The following is a 14,646-nucleotide window of genomic DNA, read 5'->3' as shown; positions in this document are numbered from 1 at the left end:
CGAGGGTCACTGCGGGCGGGCGGGACCCCGGGTGGAGGGTCACTGCGGGCGGGGGGGACCCCAGGACCCTGGGTGGGACAAGGGTCATTGCAGGTGGGGGGAACCCCAGGTGGAGGGTCACTGCGGACGTGACCCTGGGGCTCCGGGTGGGACTAGAGTCACTGTGGGCGGGAGGGACCCCAGGGCCCCGGGTGGGGGGTCACTGTGGACGGGGGGAACCCTGGGACCCCGGGTGGAGGGTCAGTTTGTGGGGGGAGGGACCCCGGGGCCCCTAGTGGAGGGTCACTGTGGACAGGAGCCCCCAGGGAACCCCGGGCTGCCTCCGGGGACCCGAGGCTCCCAAAAGTGGGCTTTTGTAAAGAAACATTGCCCTCTGGTGGACACCTGCCCGCGATCCTAACCGCTGTGAAAATTCTCAGAGGCCAAGGGAGGGTGACATCTGGGAGCCTAACGTTTTCTCCTGTGGCTTCAGCCCCTCGCCCGTCCGGGCCGCTCCACAGGCCGATTCTTGCGGGACTTTCGCATCAGTGTCCAGGGTCATGTTCATCCAAACGTAACGTGACGGCCACTGGCCTGCGGCCCGTGAAGACCAAACCCCGCGCTGCCACTGGGAAGGCGTCTCCATCAGCCCGGCTCCAAGCAAGCCACCCGGGGTCACCTCGACACCTTCTCCCTCACGTGCCCCCTGACCCGTCCCGACACGGGGTCCCGCAGCAGCGTCCCCTCAACCTCTGTGATGCGCCTCCCAGCGTCCCGCAGTCCCCGCGCCCCTCGACAGGCCCTGCTCCTGCTCCTTATCTGATTTCCTTGCTTATCTGGCTCCGGCCTGCGTTGGGGACTCACGTCACCCGCTCTCCCTCCAGGGCTCTGCATCGGCCACGCCAGCCTCCCTTGCTTTCCGGGACATCCCACGCCCCTTCCCACCTGGCTGGCTTGGGTGCTCTCAGCCCTACGGCACCCGGATATTCCCCGTTCATTTTTCGGGTGCGCATCGGAAATACTTGACTCTCAGTGTAAACTGTCTCCATTTTGCTTTATCATGACATCTTTTTAATTTTTTTTTCCCAGGACACCTTACTTTTTACAACTATTCATACGTACGTGTATCTGTTTTTTTATGGTTTTCCAACTCTTCACCTCCCTTATGATCGTAGGTTCCTCGAAGGGAAGAGCCGCACCTGTCTAGTTCACGTCTGGATCCTTGGGGCCTCATGCAGAGTTACATGCACAGGGGACTATTTTTTAAAAAAAAAATTGAAAACTTACTCTCAGGACCAATATTGCTGCCGTTGTTAATAATAATACTATCTCATTTAATTTTAGTGCGTGATTCATTAAAAGTGCTTTTGTCTGGGGGCACCTGGGTGGCTCCGTTGGTTAAGCATCTGACCCTTGGTTTTGGTTCAGGTCATGATCTAGGGGTCATGAGATCGAGCCCCATGTGGGGGCTTCATGATGGGCACCGAGCCTGCTTAGGATTCTCTCTCTCCCCCTCCCTCCCTCTGCTGCTGCCCCCAACTCTCTCTCCCCCCAACTCTCTCTCTCTCCCACAGAAAAGGCGCTGTTTTCATTCCACCAAAGAGGATATACAGTGGGTGCTATGACTGAATGTCTGTATCCCCCAAATTCACATTTAAGTCCTAATGCCCAATGTGACGGTATTAGGAGGTGGGCGCTCTGGGAGGTACTTAAGTCCTGAGGGTGGAGCTTCGGGACGGAATTCCTGTCCTTATAAGAAAAGGGAGAAAAGTAGGTCTTTCCTTCTGATATGGGAGGATCCTAAGGGAAGACCGACGTCTGCAAGCCCGGAAGAGCCCGACGGTGCTGACTGCGGTGCCCCCCCCCCCACCCCCCGAGGCCTGCTTCAGCGGCCTGAACTCAGACAGATGGCAAATAAGCACGTGGAAAGACGTTCAGCGTTCCTGGGGGTCCCTAATCTCTTTGCCCGAGGAACCCTCTGTCCAACTGCGCTGGTTTTCGCAGTTCGAGACCGCGTGTCCTCCTTGCCGCTACTGCGGCCCAGCGGAGCGCCTGCTTCCTACCCTGCGTACGACCACCCGTCCGTGGGAGCGTTCATAGACGACAGCGGGTCTTTCTCATCAACAAACCTCCCGGAACAGTGTTTCCAAGTGAGGGTCCCAGTCCATTAGTGCGTCAAGACCCCCGCCGAGTGGGATGCCACTGACGTGGACTTAAAAGATGAACCAGGCCAAAAAACAAACAAACAAACAAACAAAAAACAGCCACAAGAGATGTTTGCAATGTTGGCATCTTTGTCTCCTTGAGACAGAAGCGCTCAGAAGGTACCTGCGTTTCCCTCTCCCCACCTTCCTGCCTCAGCCCGCCAAAGACCGCGGTTGTGCTCGGCTCCCAGGAGAGAGGGTGCTCCCGCCCACACCCGCAGCCCCTCGGCAGCCCCCTCGCGGGTGGTGCAATGGGGCCGCTCGGCCTGGGGGCTGCAGCCCGACTCACCCCAGGGCTTCTCGTGGCTGCTGGAGTCCTGACCCCTGAGCAGCGGCATCACTCCCCGGGCACAGGCGTTCCTGGAGGTCCAGAGTTCTGGTCCACAACGTGAGGGTGAGGCGGGCATGCCCTCCCCGCCCAGTGGGTCAGTGAGTGGGTTAGAACCTGCCATGCCGGCCTCGCTGCTCCACACTCAGCCAGTCTCCACTCGAGGGAGTAGAAACCCCCTGCTGGCCTCCAGACCCGGCCCTCCAGCCCCGTAAGCGGACGTGCCTCATACCCATCACACACCTGTGCTTCTGCGTGTTCCCTGGTCCTCAGACACGTAGCTCCTTGGCTCCTTGGCAGGGAGTCTTGGAGGTCTGAGGCACCAAAACTCCACCTCAAACCACATGCAAGACATACCGAGACCTTGGTAATAGGTGAACCGGATTCATTTCATGAATTTTTAAAGACTTCACTCATCGCTCTAAGACTTCAGGCAAGTTTTTAATCTCAAATCTTTAGTCTTGCATGTTTAACGTAAGTGGTGGGACTTGATGCCCTGTCCGGGGCGGCGATGGTAACGCCGGCCTCATAGGTGGCAGTAGGGATTTCCTGGGACAGTGTCTGGCACGAATACGAGCTAGAGGTTAGCCTTCCTATTAGTTCCTTCCAATTAAAAAAAAAAAAATAGTATATCATGGTGCATATGTGCAATGACTAGGAATTTAGTCCAAAGGACTCTCGTCGTGGACGTCATGGCAAGGAAAACGCGAAGGTCAATAAAAGAAGTAACAGAAAAGCACGATTCAGGGAAGAAGAAAGGTAAACAAGACTTAGTCTCGGGGCCAAAGGAAAGGGGAAAAGAAAATGAGTCACGATGTAAGAGAGCCTGAGCCTAGAAACACTGACGCTTACGTAGCTTCTCTGGGATCTCACGTCCGGCAACGCGGCCTTACGAGGCGGCCTGTGCGGCCGTCGGAGCCCGGAGCCCCACCGCCCAGGCCGGCATGTGTCTGCCCTGCCAGGCAGCACCTTCGAGTCCCAGGAAGGGTTAGGGACACGCGACTGAACGCGGCTGACGTGACGCAGGTCGCTCGGTTCCTTCCCCAGATGCCACTGAAGTGTTCGGTGCCCCACAGGCCAACGGGGAAAGGGAGAGGAGACCAACACGGGCCAGAAGGGTAGCCCAGCGGCAAGGCAGCCGACCGGCGGCGAAACGGGCTGAAATCCGGGGTCTCCAGTGGGGGGGACGGGAGCTGACACAGAGCTGGATGCTTCCTTCTGCCAAAACCCACAGGGGCTCAGGACCCGGAGACGCCAAGTATTTTTGATGATAGGGATGGGGAGAGGGGCTCACCACAGGACTGCCTGGAAGTGTCTGTGAGACCTCCACACCCTGCCACCACCCGCCTGCCCTCGCTGGGGCGGAAGACGGGGCCCGCGGTGTTGCACGGTAAGCTCGCCAGGGCAGGGAATTTCATCTGCTTTGATGGCTGGTGGGTCTCACTGCAAGCACCCAGAATTATGCCCGGCTCGAGGTGCTAAGGGGAAACCAGATACATGTGTGTTGAATGAATAAATGATTGGAAATCCAGAGAATGGGCCCAGGGGTTAGCGCCGCCTTCAGCCCAGGGCATGACCCCGGGGTCCTGGGATCGAGTCCCGCGTCGGGCTCCCTGCATGGAGCCTGCTTCTCCCTCTGCCTGGGTCTCTGCCTCTCTCTCTGTCTCTCTCTCTCTCTCTCTCTCCTCTCTGTGTTTCTCATGAATAAATAAATAAAGCCCTAAAAAAAAAAAAAAAGGAAATCCAGAGAGTAAGGACAAGAGCCTCAGTTGAGTACAAGGTATTAGGAAAAGAAAGATAAAGTAAAAGAAAACCTAGGTTTATAAAGCAAAACAAAACAAAAAACCACGATGAGACTTGCAGGCTCCTAGAGTTCCGACAGCCCGGCTGAACCCTGCCCCAGCCCCAAACGGAGAATCTGCCCTCCTTTCTGGCACATCTGAGTAGTTCCAGAGAAGAGACCTGCAGAACCAACCCCGGTCTGCAGTCAGAAGCCAGGCGTCTGCTGCGGCGCTCACCGCCGCCGCTCAGTTAGTCCTGCACATGGACACGGGTTCGCATCAGAATCAGCCAAGGACTAGCGGGCTTTTGAGGGAAGCTAACGTGAAAGACGCAGGCAAAAAACACAAAAAACAAAAAACAAAACAAAACAAAAAAAACATTTTTAAAAAGAAAAATGAAAAAAGAAACTCAAAGGAAACAAAAGAGACAATGGAAAAAAAAATCTCAAAAAAATAATTTAAGGATAAGATAAACTTTCTCTTTGAAGGAGGAGGAGTAAGCGTGCTGTCACGGGCAGGAGTGCTGAACGCCGGCCCCGGGGTTACCGGCCTAAGGAAAGAGGTCGGGGTGGCAACTGCACTGCGAAACATAATTAGTATTTCTAAAGGGCCCAGGGCCAATCAGATTAAGGGGCAGGGTCAAAGGCAAGATTCATTATTACTGCCAGGTTCCTGAATTCCAAGCCAATTCCAAAAATGTGACCTAATCTACCAAAAGCTTTGGCAGACGTCCAGGGCAGCCTGACTGAAGTCGCCAGCACTGTGCCCCAGGATGTCCTCACACTGCAAATGAATAGAATTTGGCACACGTGCAGCTAGCCCAGAGTGAGAGTCTCTGCTCCCAACAAAACTTGTCTCATTTCCTTGCTTGGCATTCAAGGCCGCCCACGATCCAGCCCGGGGTAGCTCTCCCTCATTGCTTCAGCGCTTCACGAGCACTGCCCTGCAGCGGGCGAGGTCCTAAGAGCTGAGGATGCGGCAGTAGAGCAAAGAGACGTGGCCCGTGGAGCTACTGCCCCCCCAGGGAGACAGACCAGACCGAAGGGAGGCTCAGCAAACAGCGCTGGACGGTGGGAAGCGGAAGGAAGAGCAAGGCAGGGGGTAGAGTGACGGGCGAGGGCTGCTTACGGCCAACGTCGGGTGGAAGAACCGGGTTATCGTCCCACTTGTGACAACCTACACACACACAGACAAAATATCCCAAACAACAGTTTGCAAAACACCGTCCTTCGAGTGACCCGGGGACCGTGACCCTAGAGAGAGGAAACAGATGAGGGGAGCCTCGCCAAGCCCCTCCGTGAACTGTCCTGAGGGGGTTCCCGGGCACAGCAGAGAGCGGGGACTGGTGGGCCCCCGGAGTGGGCCGTGAGGATGGGAGCTCAGGGAAGCCAAGGCAGCTGGGGCTCACGGGACTAAGCCCCAGAGGGAGCGCCAAGGGGAGGAGAACCTGGAGACCACAGACAGTCCCCCAGACGGTGCAATGATGGGAATAATGAGTCACGGGGAGCTCACGCATATGGAGAGCCACCCAGGCCAGGGCAAGAGCCACCTGCAAGGATCAGAGGTAAGTGCCGGATGCTCGCGTAGGGCCAGCACCGCCGCGGCCTCCCTACCCGCCAGACCGGAAAAGCTCAAGATTCCTGGAGCCCTGGGTAGACATGCAGGCCTTGCTCCGCTGGGGCGAGAATTGGCTCTAGAGTGACAGCTGCTCCGATCTCGTTGAGTAACTCTTAAGAGCAAGACCTAAAAGTATGAATCTGTTTCCAAGTAACTTAACCATATTCCAGAACAAAGCTCCAGGCTATTTATAGGAATACAAAAATATCTCGCGCAATCCATCAGCGGCCTCTGGAAGCAGATCCATGCCCAAATCGGTAGTGGAACCATATACGTGACTAATAAATACAAGAAAAGACGCCCGGGAAGTAGGAAAATCACAGGAAGACGCCCAGGGAGGGCTTTCAACATGAGAGGAATGTGGTCACAACACCCTTTAGGTCAACGCGCCTTTGTCGCGTTCAGCTCTGTGACGCGGCACGTCATCCTCGGGGTAGTCTGGATTTCTGTTTTTAGAAGTAGCGAGGTGATAGGGTACGGACACTGCTGCTGCGGCCAGGAGCGTGCCATTGCTGGCATCACTCCGTTAGCTCGGTATTCCTGGAGCAATCCGGAAACACTACAAAGAAGTCCTCTTAACTGCATTTTCCGAGAGTCCCCAACGTCCCGAACACATCTTGGATATTCCGAGAACCGGGCAGCGTGCGCTGCAGTCACGGAGGTTGCCGGCCTGGTATTTTCCATCCTCACCGGAATCTAAGGCTCAATGAGCTTCACAGGTCTGTTACCGTGGTGCCCGAGAAAACACTCCCATTCGCGTCACAACGGAGCTCACAGGGCAGACGGGGGCCAGGGGCAGAGGGGGACAATCTAATCAGGGCCCACCAGGCCGCTCCCCCTTCGGCCTCCGCGGCGGCCTCCTGTTTTCTCCGGGGAGGGTCTGGGTGAGTGGCTGGCAGAGAGAATGCTTCTGTTGAGCCATTTAATTACGTGGCATCTCGGTACATTCCACGCCGCGGCCAACATCCAGTCCTCCCTGGCCAGAGCCAGGGCCCCGGGTGCTCATGCCGCGGTACTTACTCTGGGCCCCGGGGTTTCTGTGAGTGAGAGCCGGGCGCTGGGCAGCACCGCCAGCCAAGGAGGAAACTGCCAGACTCCCCACGTGAGCCCAGGCCACAGGGACTGTGGGGACGGGAGGCTTCCAGGGGCACCGCAGGCAGGGGCGAAGGGACGGGACTGGCCTTTCCCGGGGAGCCGACGCCGTCCTTTCCTCCACAGCTCTGCGGGCCGGGGATCCCCCCGGAGCTGCGGTTGATGCTTTGGGACCTCCTGCCTCCTCCCCCCCCCCCCCCCCCCGGGATCACCTACTCAGCCCAGGCCTCTCTCAATCACTCTGTCTTGGAGAGACCCGTGCCGGACAGAGGACGGAGAGAAGACCCCCAGTCTCCCTCCAGCTCCACGCCCCCCGGACCTTGGGGCTGCCCCCGTAACCTGTCTCGGGCTCCCCGTGGGCCCCCGCGTGACGCCCTCCGCTGACAGGCCCTCGCTGACCCGGGAGCCCCTGTGGGTCATGGCGACGCAGCGGTGCCTGGAGTTTCCACTCTCCGGGGCCACGGGGCCTGCTCTGCAACGAGCCAGACGGCCCGGCCGAGTCCCCAAGCGCCGGAGTCAGCACCAGGCCTCGGCCACGCCCGCCCAGGCCCCGCAGCCTTCCACCCACGTGGGACGGAACCGGGCGGCTTCGCCCAGGACCCTGCCCACGGTGTTGGTCATAGCCCTGCCCGTGGCCGCACACGTCTCGACAGGTTACTTGGGAGTTTCCAAGGCCGTGGGTGCTTCTCCCCGGCCTCACTTCCACCTGGGTAGACGGCAGCCTCTGACCGAGCAGAAAAACCAGTTTGTGAGGCACTTACCCAGGCAGCCTATCCAAAAGGAGGGAGCTCTCCGCGACTTTTGGGGCAGGTTCAGGCAGAGTGTGGCCGCGTGCAACAGGACGGGCAAAATCCTTAGGAAGCAAGTCTGATATTCCGGAAGAATCATTCCCAAGTCTGCGGGGACCTCACCGCCCCCATCGGCCCCATCTATTAGAATCCCGTTTCACCCAACTCTTTCTGACGGCTGCGGGACTTAGGGTGTTCTTGCTGGGTAGCACCTCACATATGAACTGCAACTAACTCTAAAAATCAGTTCTGAGTTTTAAGAAGTTCTCTTGTTTGATTCATGAGGGATTATATAGCAGAGAAAACCTTTTTTTTTAACGTTTTATTTGTTTGAGGGAGAAAGTTCACCCAGTGCCAACAGGTGTGTATCTGGGGGAGGGGGACTAGAGGAGGGAGAAGGACAAGCAGACTGTGCACTGAGCAGGAGCTCAAGGCCGCTGGACCCCAGGACCCTGAGATCTTGACCCTCAGGGAAACCAAGACTGAGTTAACAGTGGACTGTGCCACTCAGGTGCCCCATGAGAAAACCATCTCTTTTAAAAGTGGGACATTAGGGGATGCCCGGGTGGCTCAGTGGCGGAGCATCTGCCTTCGGCCCAGGTTGTGACCCCGGGGTCCCGGGATCGAGTCCCACATCGGGCTCCCCTGCTTCTCCCTCTGCCTGTGTCTCTGCCTCTCTCATGAATAAATAAATAAAATATTAAAAAAATGGGGACATTAGAGACCACCCTCTTATAATCTATTTTAAAGACAAGTAAATGCCCAGTAGGGTTAAGAGCCCCAAATTCACAGTTTGTCAGTGGCAAACTCAGGACTTGATCCCAGAGGCTCCATCCCATCATGTGTACCTCACTACACTGCTACTCTTGGGCAATTGCTTTATTTATTTGGATTTATTTGTCTCCAGTACCATTGGAGGGCTAGGAAATAATTGGGCCAGAACACATAGAAAAGGGAGGAAAAAAGAGTGGAAGGAGGAGCGCCTGGCTGGCTCAGTCGGTCGGTGAAGCCACCGACTCTTGATTTCTCAGGCTCCGGAGGTGGACAGTCTCTGCACTCAGCATGAGTTTCTCTCTCCATCTCCCTCTGTCTCTCCCCCCGCACTCTCTCTTTGTAAAATAATAAATAAATTAATAATAAATAAATAAATCTTTTTAAAAACTAAAAATTAAAAGCCTGAAGGAAAAAAATAGGAAATTAAATAACCTTATAGTATGAGAAGGGTTAAATGCAATAAAATTTTGTCCAGGTGCTACACAGAAGACCCAGGGGCCAGCCCTCCTGGGCTGTGTTTTCCTGTCGTGACCAACTGTAAGAACGAGTGAGATCTCAGGGATCATCTGCCGAGAGAGATCTCGTGCGGTGTCTCCTAGATCCTCTGCTCAGCGCTGACGCATCCGTGCCTGACCGTTCCCAGCCGTGTCCTCCGGGGCGTCGCCCTCAGGGAACTGCTTTGCCTATGGCTACACCTTTCTCCAGGTGCAGGGTGTAGAGAAGACTACGAAGGGGACTCAATCTAGTTTTTTTTTTTTTTAAGATTATTATTTATTTATTCCTGAGAGACAGAGAGAGAGAGAGAGAGAGAGAGAGGGAGGCAGAGACAGGCAGAGGGAGAAGCAGGCTCCCTGCGGGGAGCCCGATGCAGGACTCGATCCCCATCCTGGGACCCCAGGGTCATGCCTTGGGCTGAAGGCGGAGGCTGCCCCGCTGAGCCCCCCGGGCGTCGTGAGCTGCATCTGCTTAGTTCTGAAGAGCCACCCACTCCAGGCCCAGCTGTGACCACACTGAGAGGAGCTTCTCCCTCTGCCCAGGCCTGCCAACCCCACTTCCTTACAAGTGAGGTGTAACCTTTTAACCACTTGCCAATTAAACTTCAAGTAAGGTGTTTCTAGGTAACTCCATCTGAAATCCCACCCAGATTAACACTGTGCTTATGGCTCCGAATGGGGCTAAACCCAGACTTCCTGCCCTGTCATCCTACTAACCTAAGCCACCCTCACCTGCTTTCCCTCCTGTGCTGGCTGGAGCTCTGGTTACAGCTGCCTTTCCCGGAGCCGCCCCCTCCCAAGCCCTGGGAGGCCGACTAGAGTACCTGTAAGATGACTGTGCTAGTACCCGACGGCGGATGTTTTACTTTGACAGCTGTTATCTTAGCGGGGGAGTCCCCAGAAGCAGACCTAGGTGAGGACTCAGGTGAAAAGCATTTTATTAGCATCCAGACCAGCTCCGCCGATGCGCCATCCGCAGAGTCAAGCACATCTGTGCAGAAACACAGGACCCCGGACTCGGTCTAACACCTGCTGTTGCCACTTTGAAGTTCCTATAAGCCACGAACACTCTTCTTTACCTTGCGTGGGGCCCTGCCAATCACATAGCTGGTCTGATTAGACCGTGTTCCTAGGAAGGAGCACTGGAAGGGGAGCGGGAGGCGCGGCAACAATGCGATAGCAGGCAAAGTCCCACAGGGGAGGGCACGGAGTTTGGCCCGACCTCACGGGGAGCTTTGGAGCCCGCAGGGGCCACCCTGGGGTTGCCAGGCGGCCAGGAACCCACTCTGTAGCTCCGTGTGCTCGGTGGCCGGTGTCGGTGGCTGGGGGCCAGGGTGCGTGCAGCAAGTCCAGCGGCTGAGGGTTCTGAGGAGCAGTCAGGCTGCTGGGCCCACAGCCCGGGCCAGGGCGTCCAGCCGCACACTGTCCCCTCCTGCAGCCCAGGGCCACGGCTGCCCTGGGCCTCCCTTCTGGTCCACACGCAGACGTCCCTCACCGATGCACCACACTCTGCCCACACCGGTTCCAAGTGACCCACTCGGGCCTCACCTTCTCCTGTGTCCTCTCCCTGTCAGACAAGAAAGCAAACCCCGGGGGTCAGCGGAGGTCTGCTGGCCGGCAAGCCCTCTGCCCCGCCTCTTTCCACCCCTCTGGGCTCTGCAGGCCTCGGCGGCCTCACCTGCGTCTGCACCAGCTCAGCGCCAGCTCGGGGCCCAGCACCTGCCGGCCCGACGGTCTGGCCTCGGTCCACACGGGTGGCTTCTCCCGCCCCTGGGCCGATCCCCGCCGAACCCAGAGTTCGCGGCCGGCGGGAGCCCAGGGTCCGGGACAGACGGACGGACGGAGGAGCCGCGGGGCTCGCGCTTCCAGGTCCGCAATCGCGGTTCGCGGATCCAGCACCGTTTTCTGGGAAACGAAACGTCCCCGTGGCCCCAGGGCCCTTTAAATTGGACTGTGACTGTTTTCTTAAGACATTCCTGGAGCCAGGCCCAGCTCCTGGGGGGGCTGGCAGCCCGCGAGGCCGGCGGGTGAGCGCGGAGTCCGCACGGGCCTCGGGGCGGGGGTCCGGGCGTGGGGGCGGGGAGGGGAGGGGGGGAGGGGAGGGGGTGGGGGGGAGGGGGCGGGCGGGGGGGGGAAGGGCAGGAGAGGGGTAGGGGAGGGGGAGAGGAAGGGGGAGTGAGAGAGGGAGGGAAGGGGAGGGGGAGAAGGAGGGAGGGAGGGAGGGAGGGAGGAGGGGAGAGGGAGGGAGGAGGAGGGAGGGGACAGGGAGAGAGGGGAAAGGAGGAGGGGGGAGGGAGAGGGAGGAGGAGGGGAGGGAAAGGGGACGGGAAAGAGGGAGGGAGAGGGGAGTGGGGGACGGAGGGAGGAGGAGGGGGGGAGAAGGGGAGGGGTAAGGGGGAGGAGGAGGGAGGGGACAGGGGGAGAAGGGGAGGAGTTAGGGGGAGGGGAGGGAGGGGACGGGAGACAGGGGAGAGGAGGGGAGGGAGGGGCGGGAGGGGAGAGGGAGGGAGGGAGGGAGGGGAGGACGGGGGAGAGGCGCGGGGCGAGGGCGGAGGAGGGCGGGGCAGGGCGTCCGGGAGGGAGGCCGGGAGGGAGGCCGGGAGGGAGGCCGGGGCCGCCGCCGCCCCGCCCGTCGAGCCGTGCGCCCCGCCTCCCCGAGCGAGCGAGCGAGGCAGCGAGGCGGAGCCGGCGCCCGGAGGAGCCGGAGGAGGAGGCGGAGGACAGGTCGGCCCGTCCCGGAGCCCGCGGAGCCCGAGTCCCCGGCGGCGGCGCAGCGGCAGGCGAGTGAGTGGGCGCGGCGCGGGGGGCGCGGGGCGCGGGGGGCGCGGGGGGCGCGGGGCGCAGGCGGGCGGGGCGGGGCGGGGCGGGGGCGGCCGGGCTCCGGGCGCTGGGAAGGGAGCGGGAGGGAGGGAGCGGAGGGAGGGAGGGAAGGAAGGGAGGGAGGGAGGGAGGGAGGGAGCGAGCGCGTCCGGAGGGCGGGGACTGGTCGGGGCCTGGGCGCCGAGACGCGGAGGGGAGGGGGGAGGGGGAGGGGCGCGGGGCCGGGCGGACGGCGCTGGCCCTCGACGGGGCGGGGGCGGGGGCGGCCCGGGGTTCCCAGCGCTGCCCCGGGGCGGCCCGGGCGCCACGCCCCCCTTGCGCGCTCCCTTCGGCTCCTTCCCGGGCCGGGCGGGAGGGCGCGGGTCTGCGGGGGAGGCCCCAGGTCCCTCGGGCCGCGGCAGCCGGAGGCCTCGGGGTGGTGCCGGCGGGGGCGGGGGCGGGGCGCGGGGCGCCAGGCGGCCGAGCCCGTGCTCCGGGAGCCCCGTCGGGACCCTGGCGGCGCAGGGACCGCAGCCCGTGCTGGTGGCGACGGCGCGGCCCTTGGGGCCTCGAGGGCGCCCGCACGCCGGGACCGCGGCCTCCGTACCCGGGGCGAGCTCGGGGTCCCCGCGGAGGGGCGCGACCTGGGGCGCGGGGCCCGGAGGAGAGGGGACCTGGGGCGCGACCTGGGGCGCGGGGCCCGGAGGGGCGGGGCCTGGGGCGCGACCTGGGGCGCGGGGCCCAGAGGAGAGGGGCCAGGGGCGCGACCTGGGGCGCGGGGCCGGGAGGGGCGGGGCCTGGGGCGCGACCTGGGGCGCGGGACCCGGAGGAGAGGGGCCAGGGGCGCGACCTGGGGCGCGGGGCCGGGAGGGGCGGGGCCTGGGGCGCGACCTGGGGCGCGGGGCCCGGAGGGGCGGGGCCTGGGGCGCGGACCTGGGGCGCGGGGCCCGGAGGAGAGGGGCCTGGGGCGCGACCTGGGGCGCGGAGCCCGGAGGGGCGGGGCCTGGGGCACGACCTGGGGCGCGGGGCCCGGAGGAGAGGGGCCTGGGGCGCGACCTGGGGCGCGGAGCCTGGAGGGGCGGGGCCTGGGGCACGACCTGGGGCGCGGGGCCTGGAGGGGCGGGGCCTGGGGCACGACCTGGGGCGCGGGGCCCGGAGGAGAGGGGCCTCGGGCGCGACCTGGGGCGCGGGGCCTGGAGGGGCGGGGCCTGGGGCACGACCTGGGGCGCGGAGCCCGGGAGGGGCGGGGCCTGGGGCACGACCTGGGGCGCGGGGCCCGGAGGGGCGGGACCCCGAGGGGCACCGATGCGGCGGGGTCCGCGGTCCCGGGGCGGGCGTCGTGCTGCACAGACGCGGCCCTGGAAGCCCGAGCCCCCTCCCGCCGAGCCCCCTCCCGCCGGGCCCCTCCCGCGGCCGCTGTACCTGCGCGGACCGACCGACTGCGATGCGTCCCGGGGGCCGCCAGTGCCGGTCGGGGTCGGGGTCGGGTCAGGTCGAGTCTGGGTCGGGTCGAGTCCGGTCGGGGTCGAGTCGGGGCCGGGGTCGGGGTCGGGTCAGGTCGAGTCTGGGTCGGGTCGAGTCCGGTCGGGGTCGAGTCGGGGCCGGGGTCAGGGTCGGGTCAAGTCAAGTCTGGGTCGGGTCGGGGTCGGGGTCGGGGTCCGAGGCCTGCAAGCCCCATTGGGCTGGGCTGTTTTCCCGGCGCCCGCAGGTGTGCCCGGCTCCCCTCCCCCTCCCCCTCCCCCTCGGCTCCCCCCCTTCTCCCTCCGCCTCCGCAGGTCACGGCCCCACCTGGAGGACAGGAGGGCGGGGCACCGAGTGACCGCAGCGGGGGCCTCTGTCTCCCAAACAATCCCAGTCCCCTAAAGAGCTGTTTGGGGTTCGGGGTGTTTTTTCTTTTTTTTTTTTTTAAGGCCAAATTGTGTGTATGAACAAGCCTCCTGTTTTTCAACAAACATATGATTCACACACACATAATCTTTTTAAAGTAATCAAACATTTTATAGACTCTTTAGTGATAAAGGACTTTGGGATCAAATGTTCAGTCCCTTGGCTCCCCTCACAGTGAACTAGCACCATAAAAGCCTGGTTTCAGTCCAAAAAGTGCTCAACAGTCTTAACAACTGCGTGTTTGGGCCTCATAAAAAAATGTCGTCGTGTTTTTACTGCGTCTGACCCAGGTTCTCCCCTAGGTATTGGACGACAGCATTGGAATTCGTGTACAAATACGTAAAAATGTGAAACTGTGTTTCACAAGAGACCGAAAAGATTGATATCGTGAATCTTTCCGCGGAGCCAGCTGCGATCTGGTCTGGAAGATTAGCCTCCGAGGCCGAGGCCGAGATGGGTGGTGTTGGGCTTGTGCTCTCACTTGTTGAAGGACATGGGTGGTTTGTCAAGTTGGGACAGCAAAGAGCTTCCTAGTCAAAACACCGGAGGAAATGGTTCCCTAATGCCAGATTAACTTTGTTTTCCATGTTGAAAACCTCTCTGAAAAGAAAAAAAAATAAAAATTTCGAACAGAAGCATGTCATTGCTAGATAAATTGTCAGATTTGTGTTGTTTTGTGTGTGTGTGTGTGAGTTTTGTATGTCAGTTGAAGCTGAATTTAGGGAGGTGAGTTGTAGAAGTCAGATTTTTTGTTTTTTGTTTTTTGTTTTTTTGAGGCCTGATTTGGAAGAGAAGCCCTTTAACAGTGGTTTGGAGTATGAATTTTGGTTGCAGAAACTCCATTCCCCTAGATGGGAATATTAGTTAATCTTTTAAGTCTGATTTGTAAAATGGGGATGATAC

The 14,646-nt window shown here is 60.4% G+C and overlaps 1 long non-coding RNA gene across 1 annotated transcript; it reads right to left on the bottom strand.

Moving 5' to 3' along the window:
* Positions 1-9,978: 9,978 nt before the first annotated feature.
* Positions 9,979-11,076, bottom strand: LOC144318242 (uncharacterized). Its single transcript, XR_013384037.1, has 2 exons — positions 10,736-11,076; positions 9,979-10,624 (listed from the first exon to the last, which is right to left on the bottom strand). It is a non-coding gene; the product is annotated as an uncharacterized LOC144318242 (long non-coding RNA).
* Positions 11,077-14,646: the final 3,570 nt, after the last annotated feature.

The sequence above is a fragment of the Canis aureus genome, chromosome 8 (assembly GCF_053574225.1).
Source record: "Canis aureus isolate CA01 chromosome 8, VMU_Caureus_v.1.0, whole genome shotgun sequence".
In the NCBI taxonomy this organism is placed as follows: Eukaryota; Metazoa; Chordata; class Mammalia; order Carnivora; family Canidae; genus Canis; species Canis aureus.
Note: the sequence above shows the minus strand (reverse complement) of the source record. Positions and strands in the feature narration are given on the sequence as shown.